We start from the raw sequence: 15,658 nt of genomic DNA on the forward strand, positions 1-15,658 counted from the left end.
GTGGTGCCAGGATTTCACCCTCACTCTCTCTAGAAAGCCATTCTAAACTCCATATATTCTGTTGGGATTATGTGCCACCCATTTCACTGGGACTAATTTAACCCTTTCCCAGCAGAATCCACACCTGCTAACGGGGCGGAATGGTTCAAGCAAATACCACCAGCCTGTTAAACTAACCAACACATTTGTTAATTGACAAGACAATATACAATTCAAAATTCACTTTTGGCAAATATTCAGGTACTGGTACTCACAATTCACTTTTCATAAGTGTTCAAGCTAGCAAAGATGGTTTGCTGGAATATTAACAGATCCAAATCAAAAGGGCAATATAATACAAAATTATTGAAAATATGAATGAATATGAATGGGAAATGTTTTAGAATACTTGCCCATCTCTGACAGGTTTCAGAGTAGCAGCCGTGTTAGTCTGTATTCGCAAAAAGAAAAGGAGTACTTGTGGCACCTTAGAGACTAACAAATTTATTTAGCATATGCTTTTGTGAGTAGCTCACGAAAGCTTATGCTCAAATAAATTTGTTAGTCTCTAAGGTGCCACAAGTACTCCTTTTTGCCCATCTCTAAAGTTTTTGTTTGGGTTTCACTGAATCTAGATTCTTTGTAGGGGCCAACAGCAACACTGTTATGCCTCCCAGACCTATTTGTGTTGAAGGACATAAATTTTAAGCAAGACTTGGATTTACTATTGGTCCTTTTACCTTGACATAATTGCCACTGAGCAGAATAGCGCATTCTAGCTATCCACATTCTACTGGATTTATATTTAATTTTGGTGCCCCCTTGTCCTTCTTTAGGTACACACTAGAACATTCACCTAGCCACAGATTTTTTTCAGAGCTGCTGAGCACCCTCAACTCCAGCTGACTTGAATAGAAGTTGAGATGCTCAGCACCTCTGAAAATCAGACGCAGTGGCTGATGCCACCAATTGAGATTGTAATTTGCATAATTGATAAAGAGTACAACTATGCTTTTCTTAGTATCCTCATACAGAATTTTCCTTTTCTTTACCACGTCCACTTAGCAATGATCCTGCCAGATAGGGTGCAACATTGTCTTTTGGAAAAGAAGCCTCCCTGCCCCACTAGGCCACAGTGCAGTAGCTGTTGAATCCAGACTGTTTTCTTTCCAAAGTAAATGAACACTGGTTCTGATCAACAAATGATGATGATTGTTAGTATGGGTTTAACCACACCTTATATAAGTTACCCAAACTCCTTGGATATGCAACATTAGGCAGGCAGTTTCATCAGATCAGGTGACATTTTTGTCTCACTTTTACAGTGTGAAACATTGCCCCAGGCCCAGAAATGGATCTTATACAAGGTTAGGCAATAGACAAGCAACCTAGACAATCTGAAAAAAATATTGCAATCAAATAATAGGAGACCCTAAACTATTTCACTTGACACTTGCATGGTTGTGGTGTGTTTTCGAAGCAGTGTGGACTGAGCACAGGACTGAGAGTTCTAGTTTTCATTCCATTAGTAACACATTGTGAGTGACATTCTGGAGAAATGCATAGTGCTCAAGTAATCAGGCTACATCTAGCTATCTGTGCACTAGAGTAGTAGACTCTGTCATTTCCTGCCTCTTATTCAGGGTTTGCAGCCACAAGATCTGTGTAAGTGTGGATTCAGTGATCTCCTTCTGATCAGTCCTCACTGCTTCCCTCTGTGACACATGTTCACCTCCTGAAGGCTCAGCGGGTACAGAATGAGCTATTGTGCTCATGGGTTTCTGTGAAGCACTTTGGATGGTTTTGCGTTAGGTGAATTTCATCTTGTGTGTGTCTAGGCAGGGCAGGTAACCTCACAGTGTCTATTTTCCGTTTGTAGCATGTGGATAATTATACTTATCTACCCCACATGGGTGTTGTGATGACTAATTAGTTAATGTCTGTTCAGCACTTTTATCATACACAGCACTATATAAATACTAAGCAGTTTTTGCTGTAATTATTATTATTTCTTATTATTTGTTGCTCTTTAAATAAAGGACTTTGATGATTTAGTGGGAGTTTTGCCTCCGTAAGCATGGCATGATTGGTTCCTAGACTTAAGTGTTTCAAACGAGGGCTTATATTTTTATAGTGAATAACATAGTTTTATGCTAATATTAGTTGATTAGTAAACCTATTTGAAAAGTAGCACTTTTGTGCATGCATGGCAGTCTCAAAATCAGTCCAATTCAAAATGTTTTAGTTCAAAATATCCCTCAAGTGACACACTGAAGAAATCTACTGGCATAATGTAGTAATAAACCATAATACATTGTATGTTAGTTGACTATTAGTGCATGCTTTGGGTGTGTTGTGAGCATTAGAAAAGGTTCAGTTGGCCAGTGGGAAAATGACTTTAGACATCAGTGGTTGAACTAGAGCCACGTGAAATTCAATAATGTGCTGTTCATGTCAAACTTTTTTCCAAACTTTCTTTCCTTCTGTGGTTCAAAGCTCCTGAATTTTAGATTTCTTGAATCCAAAGATTAAGTGACTCATCTGAAACTGAGACTCCTGAGGGCTTAATCCGTTAAGGAGACTTGGTCAGTGTGGCAACACCTAATGTTTAGGTGTGCTGCCAGCTAACAGAATCCACAGCCCAAAGAATGAATTGCCCAGTTTCTGCTGTACAATGCATGGGAAGAGTTAGGTGCTGAAGAATGGAATCCACAAAATGCCAACAAGCTAAGTGAGAAGCCACCTGAGCAAGTCAATAAAAACTGCGTAAGTCCCCCAAGGGAGTTAGGCGCCTTAACCCATTCTCACAAAAATGAGGAGGAGGAGGAAGAGTCAGTGGTTGTGGTGGCAGTCCCCTGCTTTGTAACTCTTAGTCCACTGGTTAGAGCACTTCTTTGGAATATAGGACACTCAAGTTCAAGTTCCTGTTCCAATTAATTTTTAAATTATTTATGTTCCAGTGAATATTATTTTACAAAGTAGGACAGATTCCATTGGCTAGGACACTCTCTTGAGAGCTGGGAGACTTGGGTTCAAATCCTTGCTGCATGTAAGGCAGAGTGAGAAATTGAACTTGAGCCTTGGACATTCTGGATGAGTGCCCTGACCACTAGGCTAAAAGTTATGCATAGGGAGGGAAAAGGTGTTTTGTATGGGGCCAATCTGTTAGGAGGCTTCTGAGTTTTCCTACCAGCTTGGACCCTGGAGGTGATACAGGCAGGGGAATTTCCTACTTTGATGATTTCTTTGGAGCTAGGCATGAGTTAGATGCCAAGGCACCAAGACAGAGGCAGTGTGCGCATGCCCAGGGGCAGATTTTTAGGTACCTAAGGAACTTTCAGCATCTACAGGGTTAGGTGGCAGCCGAGCTTGGGTTTTGAGGATCCAGATTTTGGATTTAGGCACATAAGTGGTAGTTAAGCACCTAAATCCCTTTGGGGCTCTACCCCTGAGTTTCATATACTTTGCTGTGGCAACGATAAGTCTACTCAGGTTCACGCATGCATTGTGAGCCTTGGCAGAGTTTCACTTGGCTTTGGGTTTCTGAAGAAAGTTCTAAGCAAAGACATACTCGAGTCTGAGAATCCTACCTTTTACACTAGGGAACTCAAATAAACTAAACCCAGATCTCTAGCTTTCTTGTATCCCCAGCATGTACTCAGCTTGTCCCTCAGTGTCTTCTCTGGAGCGGACTCTCCATGTGGAGAGCTCTCCCCTCCCACTTGGAGAAGGGCCCAGTCCTCAGTCTCCTCCATAGGAGGAGGATGGTCCTCCTATCCAAGAGTACTGTGGAGCCCTCTTCATAGAGTCTGAGGTCAACATGTGGGGGGGAAGGCGTGGAGACCGGGTAGGCCAGGCCAAGGGGTAGATGAGTTAGGGGCACTGTTGGGCCCATCTGCACATCATCCACACTCTGGTCTACTGAGAATCCCAGGAAAAGGTAATGCAGCCTAAGGGTGTACTGTGTTTACCCTGAAGCCTCCCCTCGGGGTCCAGAGTTTGGTGCAGCCAGGGGAAAATTCCTGGTAGCATGGCTCCAATTGGGTAATGCTGCTATGTATGTCAGAGCTGGAGTTAAGCATGGGGCCTCTGTGAGAATGACCCTGACTGACTTTGTGGATTTCTGGTGATCTGCAGTCTTGTCTGTTAGGGCCAAATAATGTACCCCTAGTCAATGGTGTGATGTGACTAATTAGCCACTGGGGAATCCTCTTGGGTATTTCCTTCCTTTCGGCCTTTCCGATGGTGGTTTTTTTGTTTTGGTTTGGTTTTTTGTGGTAAGGGATGATCTGGTCCCTGGAACAAGCGTGAATAACTTTATGATGGCTTTATTTTGTCTGAGTTACCTGGCCTGTAAGGGGTGAGTTTCAGGCTGTTATGCCTGTTGCTTTCTGAGGGTTTTGTGGTTGAGAACAAGCTTGGGGGAAAGATCACTCTTCTCTTTGATGGGGTTACTTTGAAAAATATATTTATGGGGTGAGTCTGCTGGGAAGGCAGAGTTTGGAACAGTCAAGATTGACGTGGTCCCAGTAAGACTGTATGGAGATGCATATCTGAGTTCTTTGGCAAAACTCCCATGAGCTTCCACACAGGAATGGGGCCAGTATTACACAGCTATTAGGCTTCAGTGAATATCAACTTAAAAGAGATTCTGTCTGAATAATTCTAAATTAAATGTCTAGTTAAGTACACTTAGGATATTTATTTTTAAGTGTGACCAAATTCTATTCCTCTAGCTGTGCATGCGTACATGCTCACTGCAATACTTACCTTATGATTTTCACATGAATTCACCTATGCATTATGCCTGGCAGCTATACAGATATCCATTTATGTGATCCATAATCTGTTTATTAGTGTTTTAGTACCTTGTTGCTATTAAGGTCAGTCAATTTAAGTTCCAACTATATGAAGTTAAATTTCAAAAGCATTTTTGTAAACTTAAGTTAAAAACTAAAAAAAATGTTTGCTTAAAATCTGTTGTAAAGGTGGGTGAAATCCTGGCCCCATTGAAGTAAATTGGAGTTTTAGCATTGATGTCAATGGAGCCAAGATTTCACCCAATATATTTTGAAGTATTAGCATTATTTCTACCACTTACAAAGTAGAGAGATTATATATTTTATTTTTTTTATTTCAGTAATACCTGCAAAAACTATTTTAAACAACAAATGCATGAATGTGTCATCCATAGGGAAACAGTTTCAGGCTGTGAATATCCGTTTCAGTTCATACATGAGATTGTAACATGCAAAAATTTATCAGGATGGTACTATCAGTACCCCAGTAAGTGAGTGTGAGTGAAGGTTGCTTTGGCTTGGGAAATAAGCATTAAAATGAAAGCCAACACCTCTCCCCCACTGAGTTATAAAAGATGATTTATGTGATTATTGTCTGTCTGTACAATAAGATAAGGAGATTCTCCAATGGCAGAAGGTGTGTGCAAGAAATTGAATATTATTTGCCTGTATCTCTTCTGTAATTCTTCAGCAATTTTTAGCGGGGAACCAATCCCAGAATTTCTTCAGTGAACATAGTTGGGGAAAAAAAGTGATCCACTTTCAGTTTAAGAGAAAATACCCTGTAATCGGCTGAATTGCTATGATAGAAAGTTTATTATTATGGGTATATAAACTAGCTGGGGGCTTAAACACTGAGCAGCTGGATAATTGAGCTAGCTCCTGGATCCAATTAAAAAAATCTATGTTGTGCCCACAGTAGGGGAATGGTCATAGCTGAGAAACTACTATATATTAGATTCTAACACACCTGTGGCATGTTCACTGTTATAAACAGTATGGCTTATAGAGCATTAAATCCTCTCATTATTGCCTTATATAAGACAGACATTTCAAGCAGTTCCACATTTATCTGAGATTACCAGTTAAACTCATTAAAAAGCATCTATGACTTGCTCGTTCAATTGGATGTTGTCAGGATTTTAGTGTACTTCACCATCCACGACAGTGTCTTTGATTAGTGAAATTATACTTTTTGGGAAGACTTTCTCTAACTTAATTATGATTCTTTGTAAAGTCAGTATATTTTACGATTTTGGGTATTCAACTATTATACCGTGTGTCAATCTAAAATAAAACTATGTGTTTTGGGCTTTTTTTGTTTTTGTTTGTTTGTTTTTGGATTTTTTTGTTTTATTTTTGGGGATGGGGATTGGAAGAAATGCATCATAAATATTTTGGGCTTTAGCGAAGTTCAGTCTCTGACAGTGATCACAAATGATTGTACTATGCTATTGGTTACTGGTGAAATACATTGTTTGGAAATCTCTATCATTAATATTTCCTTTTAATTTATATCAAACTACTGAACAGGAAAACTTAGACTCAAAACGTGGTAACTCTGTCTCACTGCTACTCTCATCTTCTCTTTCTGATTCTTTCCATATGTTTATTACACTCGGTGCATCTTGCCTCAAATTTGTACCCAGTCCTGAAAATAGGTACACATGTGAGTAACCTTACTCAGGTGGGTAGTCCCACTGAACTCAGTGGGGCTATTTGCATGAGTAAAGCTACTCACATGGGTAAGTTGTGTTTGCAGGTCCAGGGTCTTAAGTTGTAAGCTGTCCAGGACAGGGACTGTCTCATATTAGCAGGTTGTTCTGTGCCTCGCCAGAGTGAAGCCTAGCCCTAACTGAGATCTCTAGATACCACAGTTATACAAATAATAATACTAGTTAACATCATTTTTGTCCACAAATCAATCAAAGAAATGAAGGCAGCAGACCTAACGAATATGCTTGTCTTTTGTATATATATAAAAGTTGTTTGCTGAAATATTTAACCATTGTTGCAACAATCATCAATATTAATACTTATCAGCAACATGTTAACCAAGCCAGCAGATAAAACATCTGTTAAAAAGAAGTAGGAAAAGAGGAATAATAGGCTTGTGGAATATTAATACTGTCCAGATATTTATTGTTAAGCACTTATTTTGTCTGTGTTTATTTTCAATAATCAACTGTAATATTACTTTGCAAAAACCTGTAATTGCTTCTTAATTTCAAATCCCGGTTCTTTTGTGCTGTATACAAAGGTAGTATATTTCTGTATTTATTGTTCACAGCACTCTGTGTAAAAAATCATGTTCATTTCAAGAAGCTGTTATGGTATTGATTCTGGTAAAGACTTCCATTAACTGACCAATCTAAATCTCATAAGTGATGTCAGGATAGTTACGCATTTGCTTGGTTCAAGTATTCAGCCATTATGTTAGAATGCAGGCAGTGTCTGAATATGGCTGTTAAATTATTTCTAAATACTGAACCAGAACAGCTTAACAGTTCTGCAGTTTGAGACTGACACAAAAATGACAATCTGCCACCTCTTTGTTTTTTAAATATTAACGTTGTATTGGGATAGTATTTTTGGAGTAAAAACCTGTGGCACGAGAGGATAAGTGACATAAACAAAGGCAGCTGGGCTGCATGAAATAATGGAACAATAAGGCCCTTACAGCCGTTCTCATCACTCCAGTATGTTAATTAGCATTCTGTTGTGGCCGCAACACTGAAAACATGTAATCTGTATTGGTGTACTGTACAGCTGTGAACACACATTCGTTTTTGTTAGTCCCTAGAGTTAGACTTGCCATTGGCATATGTGTGTGGGCCAAAAGTCAAACTATCACCACTAAAATAGCATACTATAGAAGCAAAATATACTTTCCCTTTTCTTCTTCTTTTTATTTTTCATGGTAACCTGTGATGTAATCTGGTGATACAGCATCTGTCTCACTTTCATTCGCCCCCCTCGGCCCCAGATATATTTAAGGGCAACATAATCATTTGAGATAAATGATTCAGGCAGTAAATGTGCTATAAGTAATCCAGTTAAAAAGAAAATCGTACTCCTAAATAGAATGTTAAAAAAATCCTCCGTAAAGAACTATATTGGTATATCATATAAGTTTTTGTGGTGAAAGCTAATTCATAAAATTAAGGTCTAGAAAATAAAAAGGGGTATATTTGGGGGAAAGAAAGTTGAGAGATAGTCTACAGTGCATTGATGAGTACTATTGCATCAGCACGGGACTTGTATTTTATTTTGATGCAAGCACCGTCAAATAATCAACATAAATAATTAAGAAAACGGTGAAAAGATATAACATTCTTATCCACTTTTTGGAGAGTTTTCAGTAAAGTCAGAATCCCAACCTACTATGTCCATGTTAAACTTTATTTGTCAGAAGCTGGAGTTGGTTATGTGATGGAGATTTGATGGGCGTTCATTCAGCCTTTGAAGTGGCTTGAATTTCTCTGTAACACTTCTGAAATCTGTTAAGTACACTTACCCCTTCTTTTGGAAGTATTTACCTTGGAAACTTACCTTTTGGAGCATAAATTAGATTTTGAATTAAATAATATGATTTCTAGCATTTTCTTTTAAGCATACCTTTACACAGTGGATATTCAGTTGTCAAAGCTATTTGCCAGCCTCCATTTATTACTGCATTGTGATGATCTTGGTGTTCAAAATAAGACTAGGAAATATTTTTCTTAGAAAATAACTTGCAGTGCTCTTGGGTGAATACATCCTTTATCCATACTCAGATGATAAGAGTGAAGGTTTAGCTCATATTTCTACACTAATCTACTTCAAACTTGATCTTGAAAAATTACCCTCATTGCACAAAGAAAATGCAGCATTTAAGTCACCGTGCTGATCAAATTTTGTTCTGCTTTTTTGACTGTGGAGGGAACAAATTGTTTGGTGATTCTGTGATGTGAACCAGTGTCCACTGCGGAATGGAGTGAGGATTTTTTTAAAAAAAAAACAAACCCTCCCATCATTTTTTAACTCAAGTAGAATATAACTCTGTAATGAGGCAGTCAGATATATTATGGTAATATTGTATTTATATGCAAGGTATAAAAAGTTACACAAAACATTTAGCCTGATACTTTATGCTGCTATTATTTGACAATGTGATTATTTAGATTTCATATATTATTATTACTTTTATGTATGGAAAGAAAAAAATCAGGAATGGCTCTTTAAAAAATCAGCAGATATAAACTGTGCTCTGTCATTAGAAAAGAATAAGAACAAAAATAAATGTTAGTATCTCGCTTCAAATTTTTCTTCAGAGTGGTAAAAGTATATAATTAATAGAAGAATTTTAGCTCCAGATGTGGCTATACTATAATAGAGCCTTATAAATGCTACAGAAAGAAAAATTGCTTGGAACGAATGAGAACCAAATCAAGAGCACACCTGGGTTTGACAAAGATTGCATTTACTGACTGCTGTGCTATCACATTACAGAGAAAGACCAAGTCTTTGGGAGCAGCTGTAGAGAAAGGCCTGGCAAATCTGCATGCAAATAGCAGCACATTGTTAACTTAATCAGATGCTGAGGAAAAGATGTGCCAGACCATGAGGATGATCTATAAACAAGTACAGAGTCCAGAGAGATTGTGAGGGCTAGGCAGATTGAAAAGGTATACCACAAGGATTCTGTCCTTGGGTCATATTCTCTTCTTTTATGTTGTCTGAATGTTACTGCCATTCAAGCTATCATAATGTTTGTTATACCTCATTGTCGTAAATTTGTCAAATAGTGCTTGATTTATTCTTTGCAAAGATATAAATACTTTCTTATTAGTTCAGGAGTTTGGTAGCTCTTTGTTCTACAGTGGTATAGATATGGGTATTTTCTGAAGGAAACCGTGTATGACTCCATAACTCCAGTTAAATAATATTAGTGTTTAAATGTCTGGGTATATTGAACTAAGAAATAGTGCAGCATACTATACAAAGGAGAAAAAAAAGAAAGTAGCTTTCTATAGAGTGAAGTACCCTGATTAAATCCTTCCTTAAGAAAAAGTTGAAGACACCTGCTATTCGTATTATATATTAATGCTAATGGGAATATATGTTTAAAGTCTACTCCATCTTTAAGTCTAATATCATAAAAAAATAAAGAAGTAATACTATTTAATCACCCACAGCTTAATAGTGCCTTAGTTGTTTACTGCCATTGCACTAATTGCTCTGTACTAATGTGTTTTTGTGTGATTTCCAGTAGTGCTAAAAGAACTGAGATCCATAACCAATTAAAAATAGTGTTTTTATGTTTAAAATATATCTGTTGTAGAGTAGCAAACAGAAGTATTTAAAAAAAAAACAAGAAAGATTTGCCATAAGCATAGCTGCAGAGGAATAGGTAATTTTTATTGCATATTTTGCACAGTGACAATGGATAAACTAATGGACTAAAGGGCAAGCTAAAGAAACCTAAGTATTTTATACTGTGGGCCAGATTTTTCTCTCATACTGGTATAAATCAGGAGTAACTTTATTAAAGACAGTGGAGTTACACCATGGTAAATGGGAGGAGAATCAGGCCTTCTGTTTCTGCAAATATCCTGACTTTTTATTTTTGGTACTATAACTTTTAAAATTCAAAACACATAGACACACTCCCCACTCCCCCCACCCCATATATAAATACTTCAGTTAGGTCTGATACAGGGAGAACAATACACAACAAGGAGACCGCAGTATCTAGCACTGTTATATAGGCAATTCAAGTTTGGGAAGGTGATTTGGATCCCAGGCTATATAGTAGAATTTGTGACAGAAATGATGTACGCAGGCTTGTAGGGGAGGAAGCAACACCATTTATATACTGTACCATACCCTGCCAGAGGGTTAATTGAGTAACGTTGTTGGTTCCAGAAGAAGCTAACTGCCTGAGATAGGGCACTGAAGTGGAGGCTGTCAGGGTGAGGGAGGTGAGGGGAAATTGGACATAATAGCATTAATAATAATAATTAAAACCTAAGTAACAAAAGAATGCATAAATAATATTTCAGTCTCTTGCTTTTTATTGCAGAATTAATATTCATATGGATGATATCTAAGCTATTCAGTATGATACTGACAAGACAAAAGCCACATTGTAGTGGGTTACATAGTTTATTACAACATGTTTGTTTCTGTGAATTTGGACCAGCTGAAAACAAACCATTAGTACAACTGAATTTTCTGTTGCCAGGCCTTCCATACAGGGTCCTTTATCAGCCTGGGATCCATACACTTACAGAGCGAGGACTTCACCTTATATAGGGGGAGATAATGAGATCAATTAGATTCTCAGCCATTGAACTGTAGACAGCTGTTGGTGCATAATAATCATCATTAGAGATGGGTGAATGTGGGATACGTGATTCACCAGACTACCCACAGGTATTTTGAAAATGCCAGATTTAACTCTTGAGTACTTGAGGCCAACATTTTCTCTGCCATCTCTCCTGGGACTATTGCTCATGAAAAAGGCACATTTCAGAGAATAGACTGGTGAGCTGTTACTCAGGGATGGAGGAAGTTGGGTAGGTAAAACTTACCAGTAGGTAGAAAGGAACCTTTCTCTTCAGTGCTACATGAAATTTCTGAACCTGCTAAGCCCATTATTAACCAAAATCATTTAAAACTATATCAGCTATTCTTCTCAGGTTTTGTTCTATTTTCTGTATGTTCACTACAATTTCTATCATAAAAGTGTATCCCTTTTAAGACTGATTAGATCCTCTCTTGGTGCATCCCAGACTTTCGGGGTCACCAACTAGAAAGTTTTTTTTTTTCCTGTTTCCTTTTGCTCCAACTTATTAACCCATACCCTATCTGCCCAGAATATTCTAAACTATATTATAAAGGCCTGATCTGGAATTGCTTTTTGGATCATGGGCAATTTAACCTCATCCATGTTTTGTTTTTAACCTCTGAGTGTGCCCATCACCCTTTAAACACTCACTAGTACCTTTAATACATGCAGTCATTGCTCTGTGGTCTGCACCATTCCTGTATTTTCCTTTTCCTTTTTTAAAGCCTGGTAGACTCTTAGTAATAATTGCTCACACTGTGTAATTTGTATATATAAAAAAGGTCTCTAATAGACTCTCTTTTTATCCTTGTACATCAGAACATTCCCCATGTTATGTATCTGTATTTGTGAGTACTTTCTAACTAGGACCCTGTGTGTAGATACTGAGGGCTGTAAATCAAATAAGATAAATTAAATATATATTAAGTAAGCTTTGGTTCAGTACCATAGGAAAATATTGTTCTTCTTTCACTAGAATTTCCCTTTCATTTTCATCTTTTAAAGTAAACTTAGGAGTACCTTTTCAAAGTGACACAATTTAATTTAACTGTAGGAAACCTATTAATATCTCCTGGAGTTAAATGGTTAAATCAGCATGGCCTAGATGGAGTAATGAGAATGAGAGAGGGAGTCAGGAACTTGTGAATTCTAATCCCAGCTACGCCTGTGACTCATGATATGTCCCAGGGCCCTTAACCACCTCTATTTTTTTTCCTCGGGACAAATCCTCTGCTGATGTGAGTGTAACTCTTGTTGAAGTCAGCGGAGGTTCAGCTGCTTATGCTAGCAGCAGATTTGGCCCTAATTTGGAAAGTACAGTACTTACGTATCTTGCAGGTTATTGTGAGGATTAATTAGTTAATGTTTGTACAGCACTCTGAATATATAAAGTGCTGCATAAGTGCTTAGTAATATTATTATTAAGTCCCCATGCATCACTTATTTACTTTTAATATCAGAGCAGACTATGGTTTTTGCTTTTGTGGACTAATAGAGCTAAGAAAGGAAGGAATAATACAGCTTACCATGGATCCAACAACTAGCAAAACAAAGTCTTATTGGCAAAATATGTTGCATACAATATGTACACAGATAATATTCAGGTGACATCACAGAGTCCTGATATACAAATATTTATCTGTTTGCAAAGGGAATCCCAGCTTTAGAGCCCAATCCTGCACACAGTATTCTTGTGAGAACTCTGAGAGTTCTCATGAATAAACATATTTGCAAGAGTAAGGTTGTGTAGGGTTGGGGTCTAACATGGGGAGATTAAATTACTTCTTGACCTTATTGATATATGGCCCAGCTCTCCTTGAGAGGAGCAACCCCCTAGCTGCAGTTGGGGATCTAGCTGCATCACTGAAAGACATTATGGGGACTTCCTTACATTTGTTTTCCTGACATTCCTAAAAGCAAACTAAGGACACATATGCTAACAACATGTTGAATACCCAAAGCAGTGCCTAGACAGAACTCAGAGATCCCAATTATAGTCTCTCTCTTTGATTTTGAAGTCTGGATAGCACAGGTTCGTTAGAAAAATCTACCACAACCATACCCTATCCTCTGCTCCACACTGACTGACAGCTAACAAAAGTTTCCAATAAAGTTTTTAACTAACCCATGCTATGCTAATTTCAAAGTCTGAATGCCCAATACTGATGATAAAACATTTTCTGGAAAATTTTGTGTATAATTTTGGATACAAACAAAATTAAGAATTCCCCCCTCTGCTTATTAACAATTTGCTCACTGAAGAGATGGCAACATTTGGAAAATCAATGGTTAATTAGGTTCAAGTTGGCTAGGTCAGTGGGGGGGTTAGTAAATGCTTGATTGTGATTGTTCTTTGGCCATTTTGTCCCTCCAGAGCATGCAAAGAATTCTGTTGTAATGCTTGTGAAAGGTTTCTGCTTTTGAATGAGCTAGTTGAGATTTTGTGTAAAAATTTGCCTGTTACTCTTTCATGTAAAACTGGGAGACTTCCATGTTCACTTTAGTTTTTAACTTGTGAGACTTCCCTCCCTATTTCCACCAATGTTACCTCCTCCTTGTGCTGTTCAGGCATCACCCTGCATTCAGGCAGTTGCAAGCAATACTGCATAAGTAGGGACTATGCTGACTGCCACATCCCTCAGATGGTGCACCATCTTCCTCCCTGTGCCCTGGCTCTGCTCTGTGGATTGTTGGGAGTGAGGAGGGAGCACGTCCTGCCATTGACTGGCCGCCTTATCCCTGTCCACTGTGTCCGTACTTTAGGGCCAGATCGCAGCTGTCCCTTAAGTTACTAGTGTACACTTTGTGGCTGCCAACTGGTACCTAGAAATTGACGTGAAAGTGAGCAATTGGCAAAAACTCCCGTCCTGAAGCTGGATAAACACAGTGTGTGCCCTACACATTTTACCAGCTGTGACTGAAACTGGGGTCTTTGTGGCCCATAGGCAGCTGCTTTACCAGCAAGCCAAAAGAGAATCTTCCTGTGGCTCAGCCAGTTGCAGCTGAGCTAAGCTCCTGTCAGCTGGAAGTCGCTTTTTGAACATATCTTACTCCAAAGTAAAGCTGCTTCCATAAAATAAGCTATAATAATGAAACACAAACAGAACATTAAATCGGGAGCTACTAACAGCATTGTGCTTATGAATAAAGGCTACCACCATGCCCTTTATTCACCTATTTGTACAAAGCTTGTGCTGTACCAGACATGAAGTAAGGTGTCCCACAATACTCCGACCCCTCCAGTACAATCTTCCCAGACAAAACAGGCTGGAACACCTTTAACTACTCCTAGTAATAATCTATACAGGGTCAACATTGATGTGCAAGAAAACAGAGAAGTTATGGAAGTGAAGTCTTGCTTCTGCTGAGTACCTAATTTTTTTCCCAACATTTGTTCATAAGTAACCAATGTGATAAAAGACGACTGCATGTATTTAATTCTTTGGATTACATGAACCATGTTAATGATGTGGTGAAAAGCAGATCTATAAGTACAGAACTCATTTTCAACCCAAAATACCTTTGCTATTTCCAAACATTTGCGCTGTTTCATAAATGCCAAGGAGCTTAGTCCACTCTAAGCCTGCAAAACTATATTCATTAGTATTTATTCTCTTAATTTTTCAATTATTTTGTTGCTAGGAGAGTGCTTTGGGTGAAAAAGGATCTGAGATTGGACCCAGATCACCTTCTTTGTAGCTCTGGAACTCAAATGGCTAAATACATTGTAGATATTTCTTTCCACTCTTGGCTGACTCTTAGTTTACCAAGTTGCATCCGGCTGCCATGAAGCTTCCCTCCCAAAACCTGAAGTTTATAAAAGTGGTGCTAGAACTGCTAGTCTGTTTCTTATTCAACGTGCTCAGTTTTATACTGCTGTGAAGAAAGTTGGAATTAAACATGCACATTAGATTTTTAGTGAACTGTCCATCACTTAAATTTCTGTTCTCTATATACTTTATGGGCAAGATCTTTGGCCCTCAGTATGGCACCTTTGCACCACTGTGAGGCAAAAAAGCCATATAGCCAAGAATAGCCCCATATACTTTGCAGGAGTTAGAACCACATTTTATGATAGGAATTCACAATGTTAATTTTTTTTCTGGTAGATGCAGCTGTGCAGTCCACTTAGGTGTGTGTGCGCCCAGTGCACCAGAGAAAGAGAAATTTGCCTAGCAGTTCCTGTAAAAGTGCGGCGTGTGTGCTTTATGGCCATAGCCCCTCCCCTAGCTATGTAAGATGGCACCAGCCAACCCTCTCTGAGTTCCTTCTTACAGCCCATGATGGGAGTCGGAGCTCTGTGTGATCTTAGCCTCACAACCTCTCAACTAGTTAACATTTTTCTTTTGTTGTATATGGTTAGTTGTACCCAGTGTTAGAGTAGGTTTAGTTGTAGTAGTTTGTTTCCCTTGGTGATGCCCTCACCAGGGTTTGAACATTGTCCTTCATGTGGGGGAGCAATCCACAACAGCGATCCACACAGGCAGTGCTTGCTCTATCTTGGCAAGACCCACGTCAAGAAGCGTTATGCGATCTTCAGACCAATTGA

General features: G+C 38.5%; 1 protein-coding gene across 13 annotated transcripts in view; it reads left to right on the plus strand.

Annotated features, from left to right (window-relative positions):
• Window positions 1-15,658, plus strand: part of ZNF536 (zinc finger protein 536) — a 404,507-nt gene that overhangs the window by 130,674 nt on the left and 258,175 nt on the right. Inside the window, exon 2 of one of the 13 annotated variants that reach the window (XM_073307811.1) lies at window positions 9,270-9,445. The exons of the other annotated variants lie outside the window; for them this stretch is intronic. The gene's annotated coding sequence lies outside the window, so the exon portion shown is untranslated. The remainder of the gene's footprint in view (window positions 1-9,269; window positions 9,446-15,658) is intronic. 13 annotated transcript variants of the gene reach the window in all.

The sequence above is a fragment of the Lepidochelys kempii genome, chromosome 12 (genome assembly GCF_965140265.1).
Source record: "Lepidochelys kempii isolate rLepKem1 chromosome 12, rLepKem1.hap2, whole genome shotgun sequence".
Taxonomy (NCBI): domain Eukaryota; kingdom Metazoa; phylum Chordata; order Testudines; family Cheloniidae; genus Lepidochelys; species Lepidochelys kempii.